General features: G+C 42.9%; 1 pseudogene; it reads right to left on the reverse strand.

Moving 5' to 3' along the window:
• Window positions 1-24,433, reverse strand: part of LOC135877800 (serine/threonine-protein phosphatase 6 regulatory subunit 3-like) — a 37,467-nt pseudogene extending 13,034 nt beyond the window's left edge.
• Between the last annotated feature and the right edge of the window lie 3,181 nt (window positions 24,434-27,614).

The raw sequence follows: 27,614 nt of genomic DNA on the forward strand, positions 1-27,614 counted from the left end.
CTGGAGCAGCCTCCGCACTGCGCTCCCGGCCCCGGCCCCGGCCCCTCTGTGTGCAGCGAAACTGCTTTTTTTTTTTTTGCTCCCCTACCCCCCCCCCCGCATCCCGATATTTTATCTCTCTGATCTGGTCACCCTATGGGCTGCTGCAAATGCCAGAGGAAGCCCAGAAGTAGTCCTAAGGAGAGCAGGGCAACAGCTTCCCCACTCCTCCTCCCTTCCAGACGGACTTCCAGGTTGTTCCTTCACTTCTGCATGGACATCAGAGCACTGATAACCTGGCCCTATACACATTCCTAAATGTAGCAGCAACATAATGGTCTGGCACATAAAATCCTGGTCACAGGTATTTGCAAGTGGAGAGAGAACTGACAACAGGGTATATGGTGCTATTGTGCAAAGGTCAGAGGAGACATTCCAAAGGGATCCCTGAAAGGAAACTCTGGATGACAGTAGAAAGCTGAAGGGGCAGTGGAAGCACTGGGGACAACAGATTCCCCTCAACCTGCTCTTTGAAAAAAAATCTCCATTACTGCAGCACAAGGAGGGGGACCCTGGCACTATAGAGCCTGAGTACACTGGCCTCCTGCTGGTGTAGCATGCTGAAGGGAAGGCAGGCTGCTTGGGCTGGACAGCTCAGTGCCTCTGAAAATCATAACCAGGACGACGACTGCGGAGGTTTGGCCCAAGTGGCAGTGGAGGAAAGGAGCAAGGATGGAAGAAAAAAGGAAAGCTGAAGAAGTGCTGAGTAGCAAAGAGGGCTGATGCCTAAACCTCTTACAGAGGCAGAAGATTGGAAGGGACAGGTGCTGGGCCCAGCCTCTAATAAGTTATCCAAGAACAGCAGCAACTACTCAATTTGTCTCTGAATTCTCTTTGTTAGGCAGGCCTTCCAAGCAGTCAAGAATCTGCATCAACAGATGTACTCAGTGAGAACAGTGAGGTTCTTCTGTAGTACAAATTGGATGGAAAACAAACACTCTTCACCTGGATCGTCTCTGGGATTCTGGTGTAAACGCAATGTGTTTTTCTTCCCATATATCTTCTTCATCAGAACCACCATCATCAAACTGCTGTATTCTCTCCTTACAGCATGCCTCAAACAATGCAAGATTTCCCTACAGCAGAACACAAAGCAAAAATATGAACGGGGGTAAAGACCATTCACAAACTGTACACTACTCCACCTTATTTCTATGGTTAAACAATTTAATATAGTCTCAGAAAAGGATAAAGGTGCATATAAGGAGCCCACACTATATCCCATGAATGAGATATGCACCCAGATTTGGATTAATCAGCTTTGACTAAGTTTTCTATGAGGGCAGTTCAGAAAACTTACAGGGGTGCCTGTTTTACCATTTCCTGCTCACTCCCTGGGCATAGCTAAAGGACATCTCAAAGTTTTGGTGACATTTTCCCCATTGTGGATTCTCTCTCAGCTCACTGCACCAAAGAATGCTCCAGATTTTGGGGGGGAGTGGTGGGAGGTTAAAGGGAGAGGCACATACACTCAAGGAGGGAGAGGTTAGCACACCAGAGAAACATTTTCTGGGGAAAGATCTTTACACTTCTGTCCCCTTATTCCTTTTACCTTGCTGGCTAAGACCATACTTTGCATTTTGGTAGAAGATTGAGCAGCTACTACCCACACACTATAAACTGAATAAGCAAACAGCACAGGCCCAGAGAATGAGATCCAAGTCTATTCCTGAATCTGAGGGCTTGTCTACCCAGTGCAGCAATATGCACTAGAGCAGTGTGATTTCTAAAATACACCAACATGTTACGCAGTAAATGTCCCACACAGATGCTGTTGGCATGCTCTAGAAGTTCCCTAGGGTGTACTAACTTATGGAACTCCTAAAGGACTGGTTCTCAAAGTGTGGGGCACAGAGAAACATTTGGGGGGAAAGGGGGATGGTGATAGAAAAGGTCTAAAGATCTGATGGAAAAGGCCTAAAGACCTAAGTGGAACTAAGGACATGCATTTAATCATGTTAGCTATTTCCCAATCAATTTAATTGGCTCACTTGGCTCACAAGTATATGCAGCTGCTTCCCCATATCTCCTCAAGGTTTTTAGTGCAAAGGGTCAGCAAATGTACCTTGTTTTCCCTTCAAAATGACAAATGTATCCGCCACAGATGTCTTTTGTATCCCCCTCCCCAAAAGTAATATATGTATCTTGTGTACCCTATTATCTATCCATAGGTCAGCGTAATGACGCAAAAGGATGAAGGCTAAGTTGTTTGTTACTGATTATAAAAAGGGCCTGTTCGGCCATGTAAGGTGTGTCTCTCCTCTGGCATGAGCCGATGAGAGCGCCCGCTCAGCTGATCGATCAATAAAGAACTTGGTACCCGTCTTCCTGTCTCTCCGTGCCTCCTTGGTGTAATTGGGTAAGCTCCGGGGAGAACGGGCCCTATTTGGCCAACAAATTGGCGACTCCGCCGGGACTTCTCTCCCTGTAGGGGACGCTGACCGCCGGCCGAGGACGACTCCGGAGAGTGGCCACCTTGAGCTATTGGTTTGCTCAAGCTCCGGGTCGCCACAATCGACCGGGACGGCTGCGCCCCCTCTATAGAGAACTCCTAATGACACGGAGACAAGACGGTACCAGAAGAAGGGGAAGTCCGACTGCTGGACGCAGCCACTCCGGGCGGTAAGTGCGTTTACCTCCTGGGTTTTGAGGAATAACGCCCCCGAAGTGTGGGTTGGACAGTGGAAGCCCCTTAGGCAGCCTGTGCACAGGAAGGGTGTATGAGTGTTAAAAGCTGTGACAGTATTATGAATGTCTTGTTACTGTGTTGTTAAACGAATAAGTAACGTTCATTGAACAAATGTTTTGTGGTTGTGATAACTGAACCAGACAACGGCTTATGAATAATTTCACTAACTTCACTAGTTCGTGGGCCGTACTGGACAATTACTGGGACGTAGAAAAGCCCCAGGGCTTGTTTTTATTCCTGGTATGCTGGAAGCCAAAATTGTGATAACCAGGTCTAGGACTTAAACCAACTCTAGCCGCACCGAGACTCCTGCGAGGGGAAACCCCGTGACCAGGATATCTTGATCGCAAGGGGGGTCGGTCGAACCCGTGACCAGGTTTAATTAAACACGAGCATAATGGGGTCCGGACAAGGCAGATATGCTGGGACACCCTTGGAATGTATGTTAAATAATTGGAAGGCGTTTAGACGCCAGGCTGATTATGGAATGGTATTATGTAAAAATGATCTGATAATGGAGAAGTTAATTATGATTATGACCATGAGCTGTCTTTGGAAATGAAACGTCAAAAGATTCAGAGAGAACTCATGAAGCTGGAACAGGAAAAATATAGAGGAGCTCTTGGAGATTGCGTTAAAGGTTTATGATCGCAGAGACGATGAGGAACGGAAAAAGGGGGCCCGCATGCTGGCGATGGCCCTGAGGGAGGGAAGTGAGGAAAAGGGGGGCAAGACTAAGGGGCGAACAGGACCAAAGGGGAAGGGAAAGGGCCCCCGTTTGGGACGAAATCAATGTGCTATCTGTAAGGAGGAGGGACACTGGAAGAACGAATGCCCCCAGCGACACACCATGGGGGAAGGATATAGAAACAAAATCCCACCAATTCGTTTGTAGCCCTTCCTATCCCATTGCGCTGCTAGGACGAAATGTCCTTACCAAATTACAGGCGGAAATCTCGTTCAATAATAATGGGACTATGGAAGTTAGGCTCCCTAAACAACAAACCTCTAATTATCAAATGGCCCTTCTGAGTGCTGAAAATCCCCCCCCCCCCCCCCCGGCGCAGCCGGAGGGTGAGAGGGACCAGCTGTCGGGGGTTAACTCTAAGGTCTGGGCTGAGAAGGGAGGCTTTGCTCGGGCTCGAAACGCTCTACCAGTGCATATTTCCCTTAAGGAAGGAAGCCGCCCAGTCCGAATTCGACAATACCCCCTTAAGTTAACCACTCGGATCGGGTTGAAGCCTCTGATTCAAAAGTTTTTGCAGTACGGCTGGCTAAGGGAAGGCACTTCCCCGTACAATACTCCGATAATGGGAGTGCCTAAGCCTAATGGGCAGTATCGATTGGTCCAGGACCTAAGACAGGTTAATAAGTTAATAGAGGCCCCCTATCCAGTTGTCCCAAACCCTCATACTATCTTGGGCCAAGTCCCCAAGAGCCACAGCTGGTTCTCTGCGATAGATTTAAAAGATGCTTTCTTCTCTATACCCCTTGATCAGGAGTCTCAGAAACTGTTTGCCTTTGAATGGGAGGACCCAGATACCCATTACAAGGCTCAGTATCTCTGGACTGTTGTCCCTCAGGGACTTACATGTGCACCCGAGATTTTTGGTAGCCAGCTAAAAAGAGATCTTGCCCCTTTCCTGGCTAGACACCCCTCGTGCAATATAGTTCAGTATTGTGATGATCTGCTCTTAAGTACTGAGACGGAAACAGCTTGTAGAGAGCAGACTATAGAACTCCTTAATTTTCTTGGGGCTCAGGGGTACAAGGTTTCCAGGGAAAAAGCCCAATTGGTTAGACAGCAGGTCACTTTTCTTGGGTATCATCTTTGTCAGGGGCGTCGTAGCTTGGGTAAAAACAGGATCCAAGTTATACTCGAGAGCCCTCAGCCCCGAAGTCCCAGAGAGTTGAGAGCTTTCCTGGGACTAACCGTTTTTTGCCGGCTTTGGATCCCTGACTACGGAGGGAAGGCCAGACCACTATACGAGTCCCTTACTAAAGAGGGTCTGCTCCATTGGTCATGGACCAAGGAAACAGAAAAAGCATTTCAAGAGCTTAAAAAAAAAAGCCTTAGTTCAGCCTCCCACTTTAGCTCTCCCGGATTCCCGGAAGCCGTTCACCCTATACGTTCACGAGAGGGGAGGGGTGGCATCTGGAGTCCTGTGCCAAAGGTCGGGACCGACCTGGCGACCTGTAGGTTACTACTCAAAGGTATTGGACCCGGTTGCCAAAGGCTGGCCGGTTTGTTTGCGAGCCGTGGCTGCGACCGCTCTCCTTGTGCAGGAGGCTGAGAAATTAACCTTGGGAGGGGATACTGAGGTTGTGGTGCCCCATGGGATACCCCAGATACTGGGAACAGGAGCCGGGGAAAAGCATCTAAATCCCAGTCGGCATATTAGATATGAGGTGGGGCTTTTGTTGGCCCCTAACCTGACTTTCAAAACAGTTAGTTCCCTCAACCCGGCTACCTTACTGCCTGATCCCTAAGTTCCCTGTAGGACCCGCCCCACTCATGATTGTATTGAAGTTTTGCAACAAGAGACTAAACCTCGCCCTGATCTCTCAGATTTGCCCTGGCCCAATCCCGATATCGAAGGATACGTTGATGGATCTAGTTATGTAGTAGATGGGAAGCGGTTTACAGGAGCAGCCGTCGTAGTTAAGAGTGGAGAGGTGTACAAGTTTAAGCTTAGCCCCAATTTATCTGCCCAGGCGGCGGAGCTGGTGGCTATTGATTCTAAGGAGGAAGACGGGGAAGGCATTTAAGGTTTAAAAGGGAAAGCTATTGGACACCAGAGGTTGTACAGAGTGGAATCCTCAGAAGTGAGTGTGCTCATCCTGGTTTGTTGCTTCAAGGCTCTGTACAGAAGTTATGTTACTGGAAAGGTGTATAATGGCAATGTGTATGTGTTGATGGTTGGAGAAAAGGTGTATGAGTGAAGAGTGGAAGGTTCCTTTGGAAGTTAGAAGAGGCCGAGAAGAGGAAAAAGCATGGAATGAGTTAACTGAGAGGAAAATACAGCTAGCAGGCTCATCCAAGGACAGTGTTCACAGCTAAGACTTGGCTGACCACCAAGAGAAAGGGGGGCCTGAATGTGCCCAAGCAACTGTGAGGTCTGCAAAATACTGCAAGGCATAATGAAGACAACAGAAGGGTTAAAAAGCAGCTTTGCTGGACCGTATTGGCCCAGGGATTTAAAAATTCCCCCACTCTGTTCGGACAGGCTTTGGCCAGAGACTTGGAGGAGTGGGATAATTCAGACAGAGCCCTCCTGCTGCAATATGTAGATGACTTGTTAATTGCTGCTGTGGGTCTAATCCCTTGTCTCAGAGCTATTGTGAGTCTCCTAAACTTTATTGAACTGCGAGGATACAGGGTATCTCAAAGCAAAGCCCAAATTGCTCTTACAGAGGTTCAATATCTGGGATTTCACATCAGGCAGGGAGAGAGACAGCTCTCAAACGAAAGGAAGGAGGCTATCTGCCAAGTTCCCATCCCCAGCAACCGTAAACGGCTTAGGGCATTCCTGGGCATGGCAGGTTTTTGCAGAATATGGATTCCAGAGTTTGGACTGTGGGCTAAACCTCTGTATGAATGTGTTAAGGGAGCGGAACATGACTGTTTAGAAATCATAGATGTTCAGTATTCTAGCTGCCCAGATCTAAAAGATCAGCCACTCCCAAATGCTGACTTGGAATGGTATACAGGTGGAAGTAGTACTGTTGTGGATGGGCAAAGGAGGGACATTTGGGATCAGGAGCTATGGTCGATTTGGCTACCCGGTCCCTTAGGGGATTGGGTATACATATGGAAGCCCAAAGAATTGTTAATAACTGTTCTGTTTGTCAGCAAACAAACCAAAAGGGATGCGGCCCCCCCGCCCCAATGGGAGGCCGGCCCTGGGCTGCCTATCCTTTTCAAAGGTGGCAGGTGGACTTTGCTGAAGTCCCCCCTTGTAGGGGCTATAAGTATTTGCTTGTTTTTATTGACCAACTTACTGGGTGGGTAGAGTGTTACCCTACACGGCATTGTCAGGCACGGGCAGTCACCAAAGCCCTGTTACATGAAATACTCCCCCGCTTCCATCTCCCCGAAGTAATTGAGTCAGACCGGGGAAGCCATTTTATCTCCCAGGTGGTTCAGCAGGTGTCGCGGGCCCTCGGTATCCAATGGAAATTGCATACACCTTGGAGACCGCAGAGCTCGGGCCAAGTAGAGAGAATGAATAGAACTCTCAAAGATACTCTCACTAAACTATGTATGGAGTCCGGTTTAAAGTGGCCTGATGCTCTGCCACTTGCCCTTACCCGCATTCGGAGGGCCCCGCGTAAGGGCCTGAAACTTTCACCCTTTGAGCTGGTCTTTGGGTTCCCTCCCCGAGTACTCATCCCGGGGTACCGAGAGGATGTAAACTGGGAAGTAGGGAATGATTCCTTGTGGAAGCAGGTTTCTGCGCTACAATCTGTTTTGTTACAGCTACATCGATACACGGCGCCTTTCCAGACCCTTCCCTTGGATCAACCCGTGCATTCATTCCAGATCGGTGATCAAGTCCTCATCAAAAAGTGGAAGCGTGATCCCCTTACGCCACGGTGGGACGGCCCGCACACTGTATCGCTCATCAGCCAGGCCGCTGTGAAGGTTCTCGGGAGCAACAAGTGGACACATCATACACGAGTAAAGCGGTTTCTGAATCCAAACCCGGAGGGTAACACAATCGAAGAGGACAACAGCCCTCTGTCCACCCCGGCTCCAGAAGCCCGGGGTGGCACAGGTGAAGACTCCACCTGGGAGTAGCAAGGACTAGAGGGACTAAAGGGACTGTTTAAGAGAAAGGGACAATGAGGTTATCCTTTGTATTTTTGTTATGCATATTCAGTTATTCATATGGTTGGGAAAAACAGGTTTTTGCAATTAGGGGAAATAATAGCAGATTCCTTTAACCTTACCAATTGTTGGGTATGCGGCGGTCCAGGAGAGATAAATGAAAAAGATAGCCCAGCCAGTACAGACCTGGGGTGGGTGGGACACAGATTGGTTTACCTCCTGGCTGCCACAATTGGGATGGCTACGAAAAGGTTTTCTCCTTTTTATATTCTTTGTTACCACCCTATTAACTCTCGCTTGCTTTACCCCTTGCTTGGTTGCGGCAGTCCGAAGGCTGGCTAGTCAGGTTACATATCAACAGATGATGATATTATACCAGCCAGTAGGAATTGAAGAACAAAGGGTATAAGGCTCTTAAAATGCTTTTAAGGGGGGAAATCTGATAGAAAAGGCCTAAAGATCTGATGGAAAAGGCCTAAAGACCTAAGTGGAACTAAGGACATGCATTTAATCATGTTAGCTATTTCCCAATCAATTTAATTGGCTCACTTGGCTCACAAGTATATGCAGCTGCTTCCCCATATCTCCTCAAGGTTTTTAGTGCAAAGGGTCAGCAAATGTACCTTGTTTTCCCTTCAAAATGACAAATGTATCCGCCACAGATGTCTTTTGTATCCCCCTCCCCAAAAGTAATATATGTATCTTGTGTACCCTATTATCTATCCATAGGTCAGCGTAATGACGCAAAAGGATGAAGGCTAAGTTGTTTGTTACTGATTATAAAAAGGGCCTGTTCGGCCATGTAAGGTGTGTCTCTCCTCTGGCATGAGCCGATGAGAGCGCCCGCTCAGCTGATCGATCAATAAAGAACTTGGTACCCATCTTCCTGTCTCTCCGTGCCTCCTTGGTGTAATTGGGTAAGCTCCGGGGAGAACGGGCCCTATTTGGCCAACAATGGGAAGGGAATGCCATGCTTCCAGCCCTGCTCCACCCCCAGATCAGATCAGTCTCCAACCCTGTTCAGACCACAGTCCTGCTCCACCTCCAGGCCCAGCTCTGCTCTCACCCACAGCTCCACTCCACACCCTGCTCCGGCCCAGCCCAGCTCTGCCCTCATTCCCTCTCCATCCCCAGACCAGCGCCGCCTCTAACCCCAGCTCCTCCCGCAGCTCTGCCTTCAGTCCAAGCTCTGCTGCTGAGGAAGCCTTGACTGGGCAGTAATGCGGAGGGGGGGGGCGCAGACAGGGCAGAGCATCTGGAAAAGTTTGAGCACTTCTGTCCTAGAGCATGCCAGCATGGATCTACACGGGCCAGTTAGAACATAACACATTGACACACACCCCTCTAGTATGCTATGCTGCACTGTGCAGACAAGCTCTGAGGCACCTCTACCACAGCAAACAGGCAGCTTTTTACTGCATTTCCTTTAGAGCCGGCTAACAGAAGCACTTGTATCTGGTCATACCTTAAAGTGAAAATGGCTCTGCTCAGAAGCTGATATAGAAAGCAGTGATCAAGTTTCCCAATGACACAGAGGCTTTATGTCATTACAAGAAAGTGGGTGGATGAGCTATTCCTCAAAGATAATACTGAAAAGAATCATTTGACCCACCACCATCCTACAGGTTGAAGACAAGTAGAAGTTTTAAAGTTTTATTATTTGTTTAGCAGTCCACTCTCTCAAGGACAAAAGTCATGATAGCAGCAGGAATGTATACTCACACTTTCATTTGTATTGAGGGTAAAGTTGATGTCTGACACTCGATCAAAAAAGACACACTGCCAAAAAAAGTACAGATTTATGCACTAAAAGCAAAAAAAGATGCTGCAATTTACACAACAAATAAAGAGACATTTCCCATTCTGAACTCTACTGCGCAAGAATACTAAGAGGACCTGAAACTATAAAACTTAAGTAGCAATTTCCCACACAACAAGAAAATAGTTTTAACTTTTGTGTTTAAGAGAAACATGCCTCCTACTATCATTCAGTTAAACAATTTATCAAATCATGGGATGTTTTCCATGCACAAAATCTTACAAGACAGTTAAGCCAATAATATAAAAAATGGCTACCTTTTATCAGATACATGGACAAAATAAATCCAAATAAACTAACTAAATGCATATCATGTGGTCAAACACCACACATCTCAATTTCTTTTTCTCTTTTTACAATAGAAAAATAGTGAATACACAGTTCCAAGGAATGTCTACCAAACTGACAGAATAAATTTTTAAAAATGAGTTGTCAATTAAGGCCCTAAGTCCATCAAAGAGATCTATGCAGGCAGATTTTACACCTGCCCACTGACTTCAGGGAGATTCTGAAGACATAATGGTCCACCAAGGCAGATTCTTTTGCAAGACTGGACCCTAAATGTAAAGTGTCAAAATTAATTGTAAACTTATTTCCTAAGCAAAAAAACCTGATGACCCTTTTCTTACTGACTAGTGAACAGCAAGGAAAACAATTTCACACGTGAAATACTAAGTTCAAAAACTAACATTTATTGTCCCTTTAGGCCTAAAAACTGACCTCTCCACAGTGAGCCCACCTGCAGAGTTTCATCTTAAGGACTGCAAACATTCAGTATTCCTCATGTCTAAAATACCCTTCCTGCAGGTGTGAAATAGGGGGGAAAGTCTGCCAGCCTTTCAGGACAATTCACAGGTATTCTCTCTTTAAGCATGTATATGAGTGAGTTTAAAGTTAGCTGTGCATTTGTTAATCTTCCCCTAAATCCTCACTGCATTAAAGATCTGTTGGAGGAGGGGGTAGAAGAGAAACAGCATTTACAGTTCGTTAGATATGACCTTCAAAGTCAAAGCAGATCAATTTTTAGGCCCAACAATTTTAACAATATTCCTTTTACATAAAAGGACTAGAATCACATAACTGAACCACCATGCAAGTAACTAAAGAATAGCCAGCATTTACAGCGAGAAAGTAGGTAAGATTCCAAGCAATGAAGTTACTCATATATATGATTTTTTTTTATGAGAGCCGTGTGGTTTCTGATGGGCGATATCAGGGACCAAATTCATAAGTGGTAGCTAGAGGCATAACATCTAGACAGAGTGCACACCTCAAGGGATCTGCATTATATTTATAAAAGCATCTTGTTAATTATGTGTCATCTTCTTGACAGACTCACCCAAGCAGTATAGTATGCTAGCTCCTATGGCAGGTGTATACCAATAATACTGCTACCCAAGTATATTTAACTAATTTAAATTGACCTGTTTTCTACAGAATCCCACCTCCTGAAAGTGAATCTTCATCTCTACACTCAGAGGTTTCATATACAATTCCCTTCCCTGTTGAGAAGGCAGGAGTCAACCTCAATTAGTTTCCCATACCTTACTGTAGCTTGTCCTACAAAATAGTATCAATAATCAGTATGACAACACTAATCTGCCTTTAATATTTAACTTCTGTCTTGGATTCTTTTCAAATTTGTTTTAAAAAGGATACTTTGCGCCATGCACACTTAATTCAATATAATAAAATTTGGGGATTAGATAGAAACTAACACTTATCACCAGCTCCAATTCACTCCATTTTTCAAGAGGGATTCTCAAAAGCATGGTCCATTTTACTTTTTTCTAAGAAATAGGGATCATCCTAAAGATTCTTGGGTTGTGTTTTACCTGGACTAAAACTATTCCTATTTTTAAGTTCTTCACTTACCCTAACTGTAGAAATGTAACTCTGAACTGCTTTGCTCTCGAACACAGATAGATTTATGAAGCCCTTCCTTACTGTCCCCTACAGAAAAGAACACTCATGGATGTGTTGCTCCTGCCAACTTTGCCAGGAAAAGTTAATTTATGCTATGCACCATGGTGTAGAATATACCCCATGTCTATCTCCTATGCCTAAAAACTATCCCACCTATGAATTCTGCCCACACCAGAGCCATGTGCCAATGGTCTTGTGAATAAGAGAACAGATCCATAGGTTAAGTCTGATATTAAGAAGTCTAGTTATATAGTCACAATCAATGTGTTCTCTTATGTAGCTACTGTGGGTTGGGGGGAGGAAAGAAATAGTATTGCTCTGAAAAATTGCACAGGGAAGCTAATCTGCTCTTCCTGGAGCACTCAGTATAAGAACTGACCACGTTAGTGCTGATAAACAAGGCCAAATGCAGACAGCTCGGCATCAGTCAAGGCTGCAATTAATCACTGGGACACAGTCAAATGTGAAATGATGCAATAAAGAAGAAAATCCCAAGTTAAAACCATCATAAAGTCATACTCACTTCCCGATGTCATCTTGATCGGCAAACTTCTCATCGTTGAAGCCAAACTGGTCAATAAAATTGGACGTCACTTGTTGCATCTGATCATCAGAAAAGGCCTGGCAATCCCAGGACCAACGACAGTGATATAAAGATTCTAATAATACTCTGCATACTATTTGCCCATTTTGCTCCAGAAATAAATTTTGTTAATCTAAACACAGGGGATTATAAAAAGTTAATTTGTTTTAAATCTATAAATTATCTCAGCCACTGAATATACACTGACCCACATTTGATGGCTTTGATGCCAGCTTGGTAGCAGCTCTAATAGGAAAGTTAATCTTCACTGTACATGGGGTCTTAAATACCACCTTTCCAAATGCATTTCCCAGGACACACTGTGTGACAGGACAGCTTATTAGGTACAGGAGAAAAGCTGCCTTCAACCTTGTCAACATGAAACTTTTAAACCACATGACTCATGGAAGAGGGGAGAGCAGGGCATTGTTATAATAGAAAAAATGTGTGGGTAAGAAGTTATCAATCTCAACTATAAGATCTAACTAACAGTATCTCTCGATTACCCAAAAGAAAACACAAGTGGAAACCAAAAGAGTTAATGCAGACATACCACACATCTAAATTTAATGTTGCCAACTCTCACAATTTTATCACAAATCTCATGAGATTTGGGGGGTTTAAGGTTCTTTTTGTTTTTAAATAAAGTCTCAACAGACCTCAGATTACTGGCTTTAAAACTTGTGAAATTTCCCTTATTTAAAATAATTATTATTTTCAGTGGGGCTGAAGCCAAACTGCTCTCTGCCAAAACAGTCACCATTCTCTACAGACTTTGCATGTTGAAGGGAGACTGCAAACTCATTGTTTTTAATGAAACTGAACCCAGGTTACCCTCAGGGAAGATAGCCACTCTCTGGACTGTATGGTTAGTCAGCTAGACAGGACGTGGGAATATGGGAAGCCAGAGATGGCCTAAAAAGGAGCAGGTGAGCAAGGTGCTGAGAAGGTAAGGTATAGAGGAATAGGTGATGGCAGAGGGGAAAAAATGCAGGATTGGGTTGGGGACAGAAAATTATGGAGGAGCTTGGAGGAAGATAAAACAGGGCAGTGTTGAGGAAGGAGAGGGATACAATGGCAGCTTTCCACACTCCTGGGATTGGGAGTGAATAAGGGGAACCTCCATCCAAGCAGCCACTGCAGAAGCCTTTTTGCATGTGTTTCAGGTAGAATTTTGACCTGAAACATTCACAAGTGCCAATCAATCCCTCAAGTCTTTTACAGTAAACAGCACTACGTTGGGCAAAACATATGGCTGGCCTAGTAATATTAGACCTTTGTTCTTCCTGCGCTGACTGTCCATATAAAGCATTATTGGGTTGTAGAAAGGCACTAAACACTTCCTCTGTAAAATACTTTGATAGCTATGGATGAAGAGAACTTATTACTGAATACATGTGGATGAGAAGACATTCATAAAGGTGTTATGTTAATGATAAATGGAATGATGAAAGAACAAACTAAATTAATGGTGAAAAGTCAATTAGATTTTTAAAATTCTATCAGTTTTCAAGTGAAATAAGTGCAGGCAGCAACTTCTGTTTTATCAAATATATACGTCATCCTAGTGACAGTATCTTTTAAATCCTAATAGTGGGAAAGAGCACGCTAGAGAAGCGTTCCAAGAGATAGTCAGCCAAGAGTCAGAACCTGCTTACAGTTTGACAGGCCAAAGGCAGATACAAGTTTTGCAAAGTGGAAAATGAATGGAATCGCTGATATACTTCTGCTTGTTGCCCTTAAAATAAAGGGATCTGCAGAAAGATTTACAGCATGAGACCCTTCTTGGCGGTACCATCTCTAGGGTTTGTCATGAACTTCCCTAAACAAAGCTCCTCAAGCAAGGGGGTGTGTGTCAATTTTACCTTTGAAAATGCTTAAAAAGGTAGCAGAGCAGGCTTAACATCTTTATGGCATCATAAATTAAGTTAGAAGTCAGGTGTGAAAAGTTATGAAACATGTCTGAAGATTTACTTTATAAAAAGGAATGGATTTCTCTAGCCAATAAAGAAAAACCTTTTGCCTGCACAGGCTGTGTAAATACAGTTAAAAACGGTTGGCAAGTAAAAAAAAAAAGTCACCTAAGTGATTGTAAGCATTAATTTCTTATCCAGGGCCCGTAAAGAAAATTTCCAAAAGATCCCTTTTGCCTGAGTCATCATGATCAAATCTACTTTAGGTGTTATCCTCTAGGGCAGCCTGAGATTTTACTTGGGTCTTTGAAGATAAATTTGGAGAGATTTCCATTAAAAGGAAAACACCACTTTTCATATTCAGTTATGCAGACTTGCATTTATTCCTTAACTGTGCCTATAGCAGCAACTTTCTGGAGATCTCATGATACTGCACAAGCGTCAGCACAGCTCCTCTGGTGCTAGCAATTGTAGGAGCATTAGTGTACACTGGCTGGTTGTCAGAATTTTTACCACTATGTCATCTAACGTTGCTCACAGCAGGTCCAGACAACACAATAGTAAAAATGCCAGCAGCTGGTCTACAGTATCACTCCCACTCTTACCAGCACTAGATTAGATGGAGTCTTAAATTTTGCCCAAAGAGCTCAATGTTTGTGATTACTTGTGTGTGCATTACAAATTCTTTCCTGCCGCATGCTTTGTGAATTGGGAGAACCAATTTCCAGTTATGAGGCAGCAGACTCTCCCCCAATATTTAAAGTAAGGAAGGTCTTTCAAAAAAACTGTCCTGAGAATGAGATAATGAAAGTTTCTTTCAAAATGATAGAGTTTAAAAATTATTTCTGACGACTGAACTGACTGAGGCATTCCACTGATCAGAGATCGACAGAATGAAGACACTTCTGGACTGAGGATTCTTCATTAGAGAGAAATCGAACATTAGAATGGGACTTAGTAAGGAAGCTGAAGAAAAGAAAGCTGGAGGCTGCCTGTTTTAGTCTGGGCCTCAGTAAATCTGGCAAACAAAGCAAACCCACCTAAGAAAGGTTAATAGGTTCCCAGAAGATCAGAAGAGTGGAAGGAAAAGACTACCAGTGCGCTAGACATTACAGTGCCTCCACTTATTCTGGAAAACTGATCTGCTCTTCCTCACAATGGTGTCTCCAGTCTACTGTCTTTCACGTCATACTCAGTTTTCTACAGAAGACAATATCAAGGTACAGTTCTCTATTCTATTGTCAAGCCTCATGACAAACTCTGCTAAGACACTAAAAATATCGTGTTCCACCATTACCCCATATGGCATGCAACAGCAGTGGTCCATCTGCAGTTCTCTGTTGGATTAACTACCTAAACACATGCAGTTGCTGTGACAGTCTAGGCAGAGCTCACACTGAAGAACACAGTCAGAAGATGGTGCTTGAAGACTATGAAGGGTTTTCTAAAAGATTCCACATTCCTACAGAAGCTGCTACCTTGCTGAAGACACCAACCCCATCACATCTAGATTGGTGCAACTAAGATGCAATAAATCACTGAAATATCAGACATGAAAAAGTTAACTATAGTTTCTAAAATTAACAAAAACCTCAACCAAACTTTTGGAACAACTGCACTTTATATAAATGATAAAGGTATATAAACTTTAAGAACTACAGATTGTAGTACTTGGGTTGAGGCAGTTACAAACAGCTAATGGTACAAGCAGCAATTTAAATAACTTTTGTTTAGTAACTTGAATCTATAGCACCTTCAGGATTGGAGATCTAAATCAATGTACACTGTATTCAGATTTTGACAGCTTTCACTTTCCTCCAGTGCCAACAGAGGAATAAAGAAGACGTACATTGCAAATGGAATGATGCTAGTACAGAATAGCTGTCACCCTTCACCCATCAAAAATGGCAAAGTACTAAAAGTGCTTCCAAAAACTATTTTCTAAATGAAAGTGCTAACTCAAGTAGACCACTATACAGTTAGTTGGTGCTCTGAAAAACACCACTCACTTGTGTGGCATTACCATATTAAATCCTGTAACATTGTCAATTAGCAAACTATAAATACGTATAGAACTTTAAACTGCACACTGCCTACATTTTTTTATACACTTTCCAGTTTCACCACCAAATTCTTCAAATGGTGTTTTGCATCAAATGCAACCACCCATCCCCAAAGACAAAAATCCCACAGAAAAGCTACTTTTACAAAGAAGGCACACCTGTGAACAACACTGTTAAATGAATTTAACTCACTTGCTGCAAAGAAGAATCCTGTGAAAAAACAGTTTCTTTAAAGTCAATTTCGTCATTGCTGGATGAATGAATGTGGCAGGTAGTAACCTAGACAAAAAAGTTTAGACACCTATTTAATTAAACAAAAGGCTTTGTGTAGATTAGAATTATTATGCAAGGTCATTAATTTCATCACAAAAAGATGAACTAGAAGATTTGTAGCCCAGCAAACACTATTTCAACTGTAAATGCATATATTTCATCCACTAACATTATATTTGCATGTCACCAATCATTACATTAGTGTTTGACACCTTTGGTGAATAATTCCATCTTTAACATCTAGCAAAACTAGAACTCTAGAGTTCCTTCAGTGGATGCTACTTAATAGGTCCAAACTGGCCAAATAGGACAACACAGGAACAAAACTGTATCTTACCATTTAGATACAATATGAAATTATTCCGGTTAATAAGGAAGTTCTTCCATGAAGGTGAGCTTATTAACAATTCTACCAATTAAGTGTAGTAGTCATCCACTGTGAATCAAAACACCTTTTACCCAGTTACAGCACTACACAGCTGAATAAGAACACTGCTTTTGAGGGTGGAAGCTGAATTTGCTTTCCACTGAAGCACTGGCCACTGCTGGAGTCAGCCCCTGTCTTGCCTCACCAGTGTCCAATATAGCAATTGTTATGTGCCCATAAATCTGGAGACGATTTAACAAGGGGGAAAAAACAGATTTAAAAAAACCCAAAAACCCACATTTTTACAGTTACACATCAGGGTCTTGATCCTCAGAAGTGCTGAGTGCCCACAACTCCTAATTTATTCTCAGAACCTGGTAACTTTACTAAGATCAGGCTTAGTAATGCTTTCTACGAAAACTAAAACACTGTATAGCGCAGTTGTTTTCACCCTGTGGTCTGCGGACCTGTGGGGGTCCACAGACTGTGTCTAAGGGGGAGAGCCAAAACTAGGCATTTTAGTGTCCGAGGTGAGCAAGCACATTTGCGCCCCCTGCCATTTTTCATTATTTTCCCACCCCATTTTTTCACCTCCATGATTTTGCACCCTGGGCAGCTATTCCGCTCTGGTTAAGGCCCTGCTAAGGGGTCCGCGAAAGGTGACTATGAAAATAAAGTTTCAGATCCAAGAAAAGGTGTTCCGTTTATCTGATCAAAGGTATGTGAATACCCCCACCTACAGGTCAAACCCCAGAAGTGTTGTCATTACTGGAGAAGCCCACAGTTTAGCGCCCTCTCTCACTCGGTGTCAAATGCCGTGCCGAGAACATGCAAAGTTTATAGCTGAATTTTGTTCAATCAATTTTCAGTCTATGATTTTTACAGCAGGAGCCAACAGACCACAGGTTGAACTTCCAAAGGGGTCCAGCACCTCCATTCAAACTTTAAGGGTCAGCAAATGAAAAAAGGTTGAAAACCACTGGCATAGAGAAAAGGGACCAATTCTTTTATTTGTTATTTTGAAACAAATGATCCACTTTCTAAAATAAATATGACAGCCTAAAAAAGAATACCTTTGACATTCAATTCACGCATAACAACAAATCAGTTTCACCCCCTAAAAACTACCCATAATCTGAGATCAAAGAAAGAATTATAGAAGTGTAAAAATAAAACAGCAAGATTTTTCTATGCAATGTTTTTGAATTCACGACCCCACAGGGGAATGGAATACTACTTGTTTTAAACAACTTAAGTAACCAAATGAATCCTTGGAACAATTCAACAGTAAACTGCAAATTACTTATAAATTATTGTGTGGATTGTGCATATAGTATATTTTTCACTTGAAAAATTGTTTTAGGCCTCAATTAGGCATTATAATATGGAACTGAGTAAATCATGTCATCTGATCTTGCTTTCTAGTCTACCAAAACCATCTGTTCAGGATTAAACACAATCCCAATCACTTTTGTTTCAACTTCAAGTTTCTTAAATTTTAACTAGTAAATCTGTAAATAATAGGTAACTAAAACACAGAAATAAAATCAAACCGAAGTAAACACTTAAATCCTCAAGTCAAAATTCCAGCTAACTGAATGAGCTTGAAACCAAATTTAGGCATATCTGCAAAAAACACTTCAGGATTCTGATCAAGCTCTTCATTTAACACAGACAGTAGGCTCAAGTAAGTACTAGATTAAAAGACCAGTATCTGAAGTTTTTCTCTAGTAGTTATCAAAGACAGTAGCAAAACAGTTTTTACAGTTTGAGAAGAAAAATTAGAAGCTACTAGTGTTGTTCACAAGTACCCATTGTGTATTCACTACCAGTTCTAATGTCTTTCTTCTTGAGATTTTTCATGTCTCATGAATGGAGCAATTTACCATTAGGATACACAAATTAATCTTTAAATGCATACCTTTTCTCCATAGAAATCTAGTATATTAACCAATTTATTGAGCTAAAAAAAGTCAGTATGGCCTACTAACAATCACTATCATCATAAGAATAGGCTTGGAAGGATTAGATTTCTTTTTTTTAAATCAGTAAATGTCAGTAAACTGCAATTTCATCATACACAAACAAACCAATGAACAAATATTTCTATTAATAATCAAAATTTACAGATAGGCAAATTAAGAAAAATGCTCCTGAGAATTTGGAGCTGAATTTAAGGATATTTATGTTTTATATTTAGACATGTGATGGTGATAATTTGTGTTCTAACGGTTACAAAGTTTCATCTTTTTGAAGCTCAGTATTTTTCATTCAATTGTCTGATTCCCCCTTGTCCAACCCTTCATAATTTACCAAAACTGTGAAAATTTAAAGAGAAAATTGGAAAAGAATGCTTAAAACCCACCATTTTGCACAACTGTGAAAACTGAAATTGATAAAAAAAATTAGAAAAGCTTAAAAATATAGACCTTATCCACTACACTGGGGGGAGAGGTAGATATGCTGGAGAGTAGGGATAGGGTCCAGAGTGACATAGACAAATTGGAGGATTGGGCCAAAAGAAATTTGATGAGGTTCAACAAGGACAAGTGCAGATCCAGCACTTAGGAAGGAAGAATCCCATGCACTGCTACAGGCTGGGGACCAACTGGCTAAGCAGCAGTTCTGCAGAAAAGGACCTGGGGATTACAGTGGATGAGAAGCTGGATGTGAGTCAACAGTGTGCCCTTGTTGCCAAAAAGGCTAACGGCATATTGGGCTACGTTAGTAGGAGCGTTGCCAGCAGATCGAGGGAAGTGATTATTCCCCTCTATTCGGCACTGGTGAGGCCACATCTGGAGTACTGCGTCCAGTTTTGGGCCCCCCACTACAGAAAAAGTGTGGATATATCGGAGAGAGTCCAGCAGAGCGCAATGAAAATTATTAGGGGGCTGGGGCACATGATTTACGAGGAGAGGTTGAGGAAACTGGGCTTATTTAGTCTGCAGAAGAAAAGAGTGAGGGGAGATTTGATAGCAGCCTTCAACTACCTGAAGGGGGGGTTCCAAAGAGGATGGAGCTAGGCTGTTCTCAGTGGTGGCAGATGACAGAACAAGGAGCAATGGTTTCAAGTTGCAATGGGGAAAGTCTAGGTTGGATATTAGGAAAAACTATTTCACTAGGAGGGTGGTGAAGCACTGGAATAGGTTACGTAGGGAGGTGGTGGAATCTCCTTAGAGGTTTTTAAGGCCCGGCTTGACAAAGCCCTGGCTGGGATGATTTAGTTGGGGGTTCGTCCTGCTTTGAGCAACAGGGGGTTGGACTAGATCACCTCCTGAGGTCTCTTCCAACTCTAATCTTCTAGGATTCTATGATACTATGATTCTAAAATTATTTTTAAAAAGTCAAAATAAATAAACCAGCCTAAATAAGACATGAGTGAATCACAACAGCTACAGAAACACTAAGTTACTCACTGTAGCCAATTTCCGACTTATGCTGTATAAGAAGACAGAGGCTGGGTTCACTTTCCTTAACTATTTAAGATTTTCAAAATAAGAATTGTGTTAAAGGCCCCAAAGTAATAATGTAAGAAAGTCTTTATTTTTGATGGAAGGGATACCATAATCATGAAAAATTGGAGATCTTTACGATTAGTTATTTCAATGAACTTACAACAGCAAACTTGCTTAAAAGTGCTATTTTAATTAGAGCTTATGTCAGACCAGTTAGTGTACCTGGAGAGATCAGACCCCCATTTGTGAGAGACTTGCAGTTGTCAGACTCAAGGGGATCTACTACAGAAGAGCTAGGAGTCTTGCAGTTAATTCAAGAAACTTAAACTGAACATGAGACGGTTCAGCATTAAACTTTGCTGGCCCCACTTTGACTGGAATTCTGTTGGATATACAGTTTTAAAAGGAATGGGGCATATCTATATCAAAGAAAGTTAATAATCCAATATTCTACCTGGCTTAAAAATTTAGACTGACCTAGAGAAAACTTGTAAGAAAACCTGCTGGAGGCTCTGACCTCACAACACTAGTAATCTATATTTTGGATTAATGTTTCTCAGATTAGGTTATTATTAATCGTGGCAGGTTGTTTTACCCCAGGATCAAGAAAAAGCTTTTCTCAAACAAAGACATTTAATGGTTCCACACATTTACCTAAACCATGCAACATTTCTAAATGTCAGGAGGCTATGAAGATAAGTTGGATCAGAATCACACTGCAGACCTGTAGGCCATTTCCAATAAGGCTATAGATCCAAAAAAATCATTTTTCTTCCCCAGTAGGATGCATTATTTTCTTAAATAAATAAATATCCAATGCAGTTCTGACTAGTATCCATTACAGATATCAGAAAACCTCATGAATTCATTGTTTTTATGCCTTTGTTAGGCAACTCTAGGGTTCTGAATTATTTTTATTTCACACATGGCCTTCTGCTGTGAATCTTGCATTGTTGTACTCTCACGTGAAAATTTTAATAAATTAAGAACAGATTTAACAATCTTTATTCATTTTTTGGTCCAAATTAGTGATGTATAATTGCCACTTAGTGAACCCACAAATAAACCAGTGATTCTTGGAGAAATTAAAAAAAAAACAACAACAAAATCAGTGTTATAATGAGGCCCAAGTAGGCAACTACCTCAGTTTAAAAAAAAAAAAAATCAAGTTTGTCCTATTTTGAATTGAGGGACCTGACTGCTGTTACACTGACACTTTGACTTTAAATATAACAAACAGAAAATGCTGCCTCTGTTTAAGACTATTTCTGCACCTCACAATTAGATGTGTTTAGCCTTTAAAAGGCCAATGTAATCTCTGAATCACTCAGTGCAGAACAGAATAGTCATGACAGGACTCTAATCAAGGCAAAATTATATTTCTTCATTAAAAGTGAGGTAGGTATTTGTGTGCATCATTCAATGATGCAGGAAGCAGTTTCACTTTAACTGTATGTAGGCTTGCTTACATACTGCATATGAAAAACCCCAGCTTCAGCAATTTTAGTCTCAATTCTTCAAGCAGTTTTGGACTTGCAAAGACCCCAAAGTGACATCTTCCTGTTGGGTTGTACTTTAAGAGTGAGGTGCAATACAATATGAGCCAAACTCCAAACCCCCCTGCAAAACCATATTAAATTGCCAATAAGGCAGCCATATTTGCAAAGGAAACAGGGAGGTGCCAATTCCACAGTGCAGCTACTGGAGAGGTTTGCTGACATTCTGTCTGAGAAGCATGATGGCTGAAAAGGCTGCAGTGCAACTGTATCCCTGACACATGGGAAGGGAAAAGGATGCCCTTATAACCGCAGTAACTTTTCAAACTTCATCTTACAAAACCTACTAGATCCACTGTGTTCCTTTTGTTAGTTTCTCCTAAGGAGTTTGTACAGAAGGTCTCCCATCGCTCCCTGACATCATCTGGAAGCTCTAGAGTAAAATGGAGGGGAAAAGTTTTAGTACCAATATCACTCAAGGCAGTTAGTTTTCACTCTCTTCTCAGCTCCCAAAGTTAAACTTGCAAAAATCACTGCAGAACATGTTATGCTATACATACAATTGAAAATTTTCTCAGGCACTGTTTATTCTAACAAGGTGTGGTTTTCAGGCAGACATTTCCAGTCTATTAGAGGACAATCTCAATGGCTCACTGGTGCAGTAAGCCTGTAACTGTACATGAGTATAAGGAATGTGGGAGTAACCTCGAGCACGTGAGGACTTGGGAAAGATTAACACTGCAAGAAGGAATACAAGGGATAGCTGAGACTGAGAAGGTCTATGCTGGAGAGAAGTACCTGTGTAAATAAGCCATTCTCCAGAAGAAGATACTTGACTCAGTGTAGTTTTCATTAGGGCAGGCCACCAGTGTTCCCTCTAATTTTTCCTACATGTGCAGAATGAATTTTGTTATGTGCACCAATATGGAGGAGATGTGTGACATAGCACCTTCATATTGGTGCACATAACAAAATTCATGTGGTAGGGGTGGGGCCAAGGGGTTTGGAGTGTGGGAGGGGACTCAGGGCTGGGACAGTGGGTTGAGGTGCAGGGGTGTGAGGGCTCCAGCTGTGGGTGCGGGCTCTGGGGTGGGGTTGGAGATGAGGGGCTCAGGGCTGGGGCAGGGTTGGGGTTGGGATGGGGTGTGTGTGAGGGCTCCGGGGTGGGGCCAGGGATGAGGGGTTTGGGGTACAGGCTGCCCCGGGGCTATGGCAGGGAGTAAGGATTCCCCCCAGCTCTCTCTCCACAGCAGCATCTGGGCTGGGAAGGGAGAGGCACCTCTCCCCGCTGCAGCAGCTCCGGGACTGGGGCCGTGCGATAGGTCCCTCTCCCCCCCCCATGGCAGGTCGAGGGGTGGGCTGGGGCCGGGAGACTGGCACCTATCCTCTGGCCCAGGGCCGGCTTTAGGCCAATTCAACCAATTCCCCTGAATTGGGCCCCGCCCCTAAGAGGGCCCCGCACCCAAGCCCCAGCGGCGTGCTGAGCCAGGGAACCCCTGGGCTGCCGGCAAAATAGCACAACATTGTTATGATTGTTGCAATAAACAGTGTAAATGGAAATTTCTTGCTGAACACTTCTTGGATTCTTTAGCTGGTAAGAAAATGTTGGCAAACAAAATAATGATGATGTTTTTCTCCCAGGTGATAATCCCCAAAGCCAGTGATTTTTCAGTAAGCAACCAGTGGCAGGGAAATCTGTGTGACCCTCAAATGTGTTGTGTCAGCAGGCTTTACACCATTGCCTTTCTGACATGTTGGATTCCCATAAAAAACTGCATATTCATTCATGCCCATTGAATGCTCGGTATGCAGTGAGAAATCTTTTTCTGCAACCTTTTCATTACATTCTTGTTAGTCATGTGGGTTACATACAATTAACATGATGCTATTATTATGGTACAGCACATACACAAACAACGTCGGCCTCTCTTTTTTATGACATTCATATGTTACAGCTTGACTACACAATGTTCCTTTAGGCAATCCAGGGCCTGATCCAACTCTCATTAAAGCTGAGGGAAAGACTCCAGTTGACTTTCTCCCTATTTTAGGATTGCCTTTGTGCATTGTGACTGTGTATTAGACCTTCGTAACACAGCTCTGCTTTACTAGTCTATGCCAGGACAGAGTCTTTGCTTTCATAGTACGGCAATATTTGTTCTTACAACTACTTTTTCCTTTAAAAAACAAACCCAAATTTAATGCAGATAAGTGTAGGCTGGAGCAATAGTCTGGGGAGTCAGACTCACGCAAGATGGGCTCAAGCTACGGTGCTAAAAGTAGAAGTGTGGATGTTGTGGCTCAGGCAGCAGCTCGGACTCTTAAGCCCACCCCACACCCTATCTCTGAGCTTCTGTAGCTAACCAGTCTCCACCCCAGCCCCAGGCTCCACATTGCTATTTTTAGCATGCTAACTTGAGTCTGTTCACCTGAGCTGGGAGGCTTGCTCCCAGGTGCAGTGTAGACCTACCCTCAGTGACTCAATGGAGAATACTAATTGACTTGACAGATGCCACCACGAAGCCATCACTTAATTACTATTTCCATTAGCACCTGGGATATATCTGGTAGTTTCCAAATAGAGAAGACGTCACGCTTCCTGCTCTGAGGTGCTCGCAAGAAATGATTTTCCGTCAGTGCTGAGCTGGAGTAGAACTAATATCCCAGAGATGAAAGTTTCCATCTCTCACCACCAACCTTATTAGCAGAGCACTCTCCCTTGCTAGGTATTTTATGGTAATCAGTTACTACCATAACCTCCAGGATAAAGATTTGGTTCTCCTTCCTTTCCCAATATTGCTGACGTCACTACCTTTGGAACAGAGCTTGTGCCATAGGATGCGCCAAAGTGAGCCCTGTTCCTGACATTGGGATACATAAAGAGAAAGGGATATCTTTAGAGGATTATACACCTCTATCCCGATATAACGCTGTCCTTGAGAGCCAAAAAATCTTACCGCGATATAGGTGAAACCGCATTATATCAAACTTGCTTTGATCCTCCGGAGTGTGCGGCCATGCCCCCCCAGAGCACTACTTTACCGCATTATATCCGAATTCCTGTTATATCGGGTCGCGTTATATCGGGATAGAAGTGTAGAGTATACAATATACCACAACTTTCTGGGCCTTACCTGTGGTTTCAGTAGAAACAAGCCCTTGTCCTTATCTTTTAAAGCACCTTTTACGATGATTCATGCAAGCATTATAACTGTGAAGAAGGAAGCTACAACTGAAAATACAGAATAGCATCTATAGAGACAAAGCAATGGGCCAAATTGCTCAGTGGTAGACACCTGCTGAAGTCAATGGAGTTAGAACTATGATTAATTTGACCCAGTGCGTTAGAGGAAGCTGATGGAGATTTCTAGATATAGCACTCTGATTATAAACCAGTTCAGTGGCAACTGGAAAGACTGGGAGTTGGGGAGAATAGATGAAAATACTTTGCTTCCTTGATTGGAGTAAACTTTTATCATTTCACAAGACAGACTAGATGGTCTGCTATTGAATTGTGAAACAGGCATACAAACTTCCTGCATACCTAATTGCTTAAAAATACTTAAGTCCCCCTCCCTCTGTAAGCTTCATGGAATGTTATGTAAAGTGTATTGCCACCTTGAGGGTATTCTGGGAACTCCACCAATGCAGTATTTAACAAGTGCTGGTATGTTCAGAACACAGAAGTGGTCTCTGCACCCAGGGGTTTACCATAGGCTAGCCACATGCTGCAGACAAACAGAGCACCAAGTGATCTGATTATATATTTATCACAAAGTGGTGTGATGTAGTCAGTTGGTTTTTAAACACACAAACCTGAGACTATGCTTTCCAGGGCAGATTAGTTGCATAAGGTTTAGCAGAAATGGTGCATTTTCAGGAGGGTTTTGGAGTAGATGGTAGGTGGCCAACACCTCAGGTTGGGTTGATAGCTCCAGGCCTAAAGAACAGCGTGGAAGGACAGGTGAAGAATGGGAGAAGGACATTTGGAGTAGTTAGGCCTCTTGTGCAGAGCACAGCTCATGCCAAGTGCTAGACTAGGAGCCATTGAGACTTGGCTATGCCAGTTATCAGCCTGTATCTCAGCTGCCTTTTCCGGTTACAATTATTGAACAAATGGTGACAATCAGGTGGCCGCAGTACATTTGGACACTTGTTAATTTGGGGGCATGTGACAGACCAACTCTTGTTACATCAGGAGATAATTTCCTGGCAATGGGCCAAGATTGCATCTCCACCCTGACATTCTTAGAACTGCCAGCTGCCTTTGATACTGTTGAGCATAAGGTGTTATGTGGACTCAGTTGGGGGCTGTACCAGGAGTGAATGGGGTTGCTTTGGGGTGGGACCATTCTTGTATAAGTAAGGGCTCTCAAAGGCTACTGGTGGGGCCCTCCCAGGGAGTGCTACAGGGTTCCATCTTGTCACCTGTCCTCTTTAGAGAGCTATGGGGCAGTTACAAGGGTTGGTGAGGAGGTGGAGATTGCTGTGCCTTCGCTATGCTGAGGGGGCCCAGCTTTTATTTTCCGACCAACCAGAAGGGTCAAGTGCCTCAGCTGCTGTTTGGATGAGAACGAGCTGGCTTACCATTGGTTCAAAGAACATGGAGAGGATACTGATTGTAGGGGAACAAGTGGAAGAGATGGCAGAGATAATATCACCTCCTTTGACTGAGGAAGGGGCTAGCCGCTAGCCTAGCATTTGTGGGGCAAGTGAGCAACCTAGGAGACTGGCTGGCCTTCCAGCTGCTATTAGAAAGTCAGGTAGAGGCTACAGCCACAATCAGCTTTTTTCAATTACATACAAGCAAGAGGCTGTGCCTGTTTCTTTCATAGACATTTGCAACCGTCAACTGTGCTTTCATCCTCTCTTGTGCAACCACTATAACATGATCAGTGTGCTATGCATCTTAAATCTATCCAGAAACTGATGCCGGGTTCACTTGTTATGGACACATCTTGCCTTGACACCATTGCAGGCCCTGGAAAAACTGGCTATTTATTACATTGGAACTGTAGCATAGTTAAGTTCCTGGTGAACTGAAATCTCAGATGCAACCTTAAAACCTTTATTTTGTACAAACCTCATTGAAATGGCAAAAACCAAAGTCAGTTATCTGTGAGCACTGCTTTATCTTCTCATGGAGAGCTGATGAAAAATGGAGAGAATAAAGTTAAAAAATACCTCCTTTTTGGCAAATTTTCACTCTTTTCTTTGTATCGTTTTATAAAAAACCCAACACTCTGGGGGCCTGTCCGTTGACCACAATATTGGTCATCTTATGCTGATTATCTATTTATAACTGATAATTGAGCAGTTTATAGAGTATTTTATAACGTTTTAGCCTTAACAGAAAAGAGATGCAAAGCAGAACCAACCTACTTTAAATGAGTCAGACAGGGAACCTAGAGGAAAGGTCTTTGAGCTGGGAAAGAGGAAGTCATTTCAAAACTCACCTGTTTAAATTTCCATGCAATTTAAACTACCCTTAATATTGGCCAAGCTCATGAACTGTAACCTAGAAGGCAGTCAAGGAAGAGCTGTTGAATTCCCCGTTTAAAATAAGTTAGCACAGAGCCTATGCAAGAACGCTGCATGCATGAAACCTGGGTCTCTAATGGTAAGATTTTCAAGAGTGACTAAGCAAGTTAGGCACCTAAATACTAGTGACTGTCAGTGGCACTTCAGTGCCCAAGTTACTAAAGACCTTTTGAAAATGGTACCGTAACTTGACAAAACACAATCCTATCCCCCCAGCCCCCCCACCCCCAAACACTGCCTTTCATATTTGAGCCTGGTCTACACACAGATTTTCTAGCAGTATAACTATGTTGGTTAGAGGTATATTTTACTGAAAATTATATATAATCCCTAATGTGGATGCAGTTATACAGCTGTAAAGGCATCTTACACTGAACTTACTCCCCTTCCCATACAGGAATAAGCTCTACTGGTATAAGAATCTTTATACCAATCTAGAATTGCATCCTCTAGTGGACGGGTTGTAGCATTTTAAGTATACAAGTTGTACATCTCAGCTATACCCGTATGTAGACAAGACAACATAAGACTATACATCACTTCAGCAGTGTTAGCCACAATAACGTCCCAAACACATGGAATGCAAGTCAATCTGTGGTCAGAGGTTCTTAAACTTCAT

This window comes from Emys orbicularis, chromosome 4, assembly GCF_028017835.1.
Source record: "Emys orbicularis isolate rEmyOrb1 chromosome 4, rEmyOrb1.hap1, whole genome shotgun sequence".
Classification (NCBI taxonomy): domain Eukaryota; kingdom Metazoa; phylum Chordata; order Testudines; family Emydidae; genus Emys; species Emys orbicularis.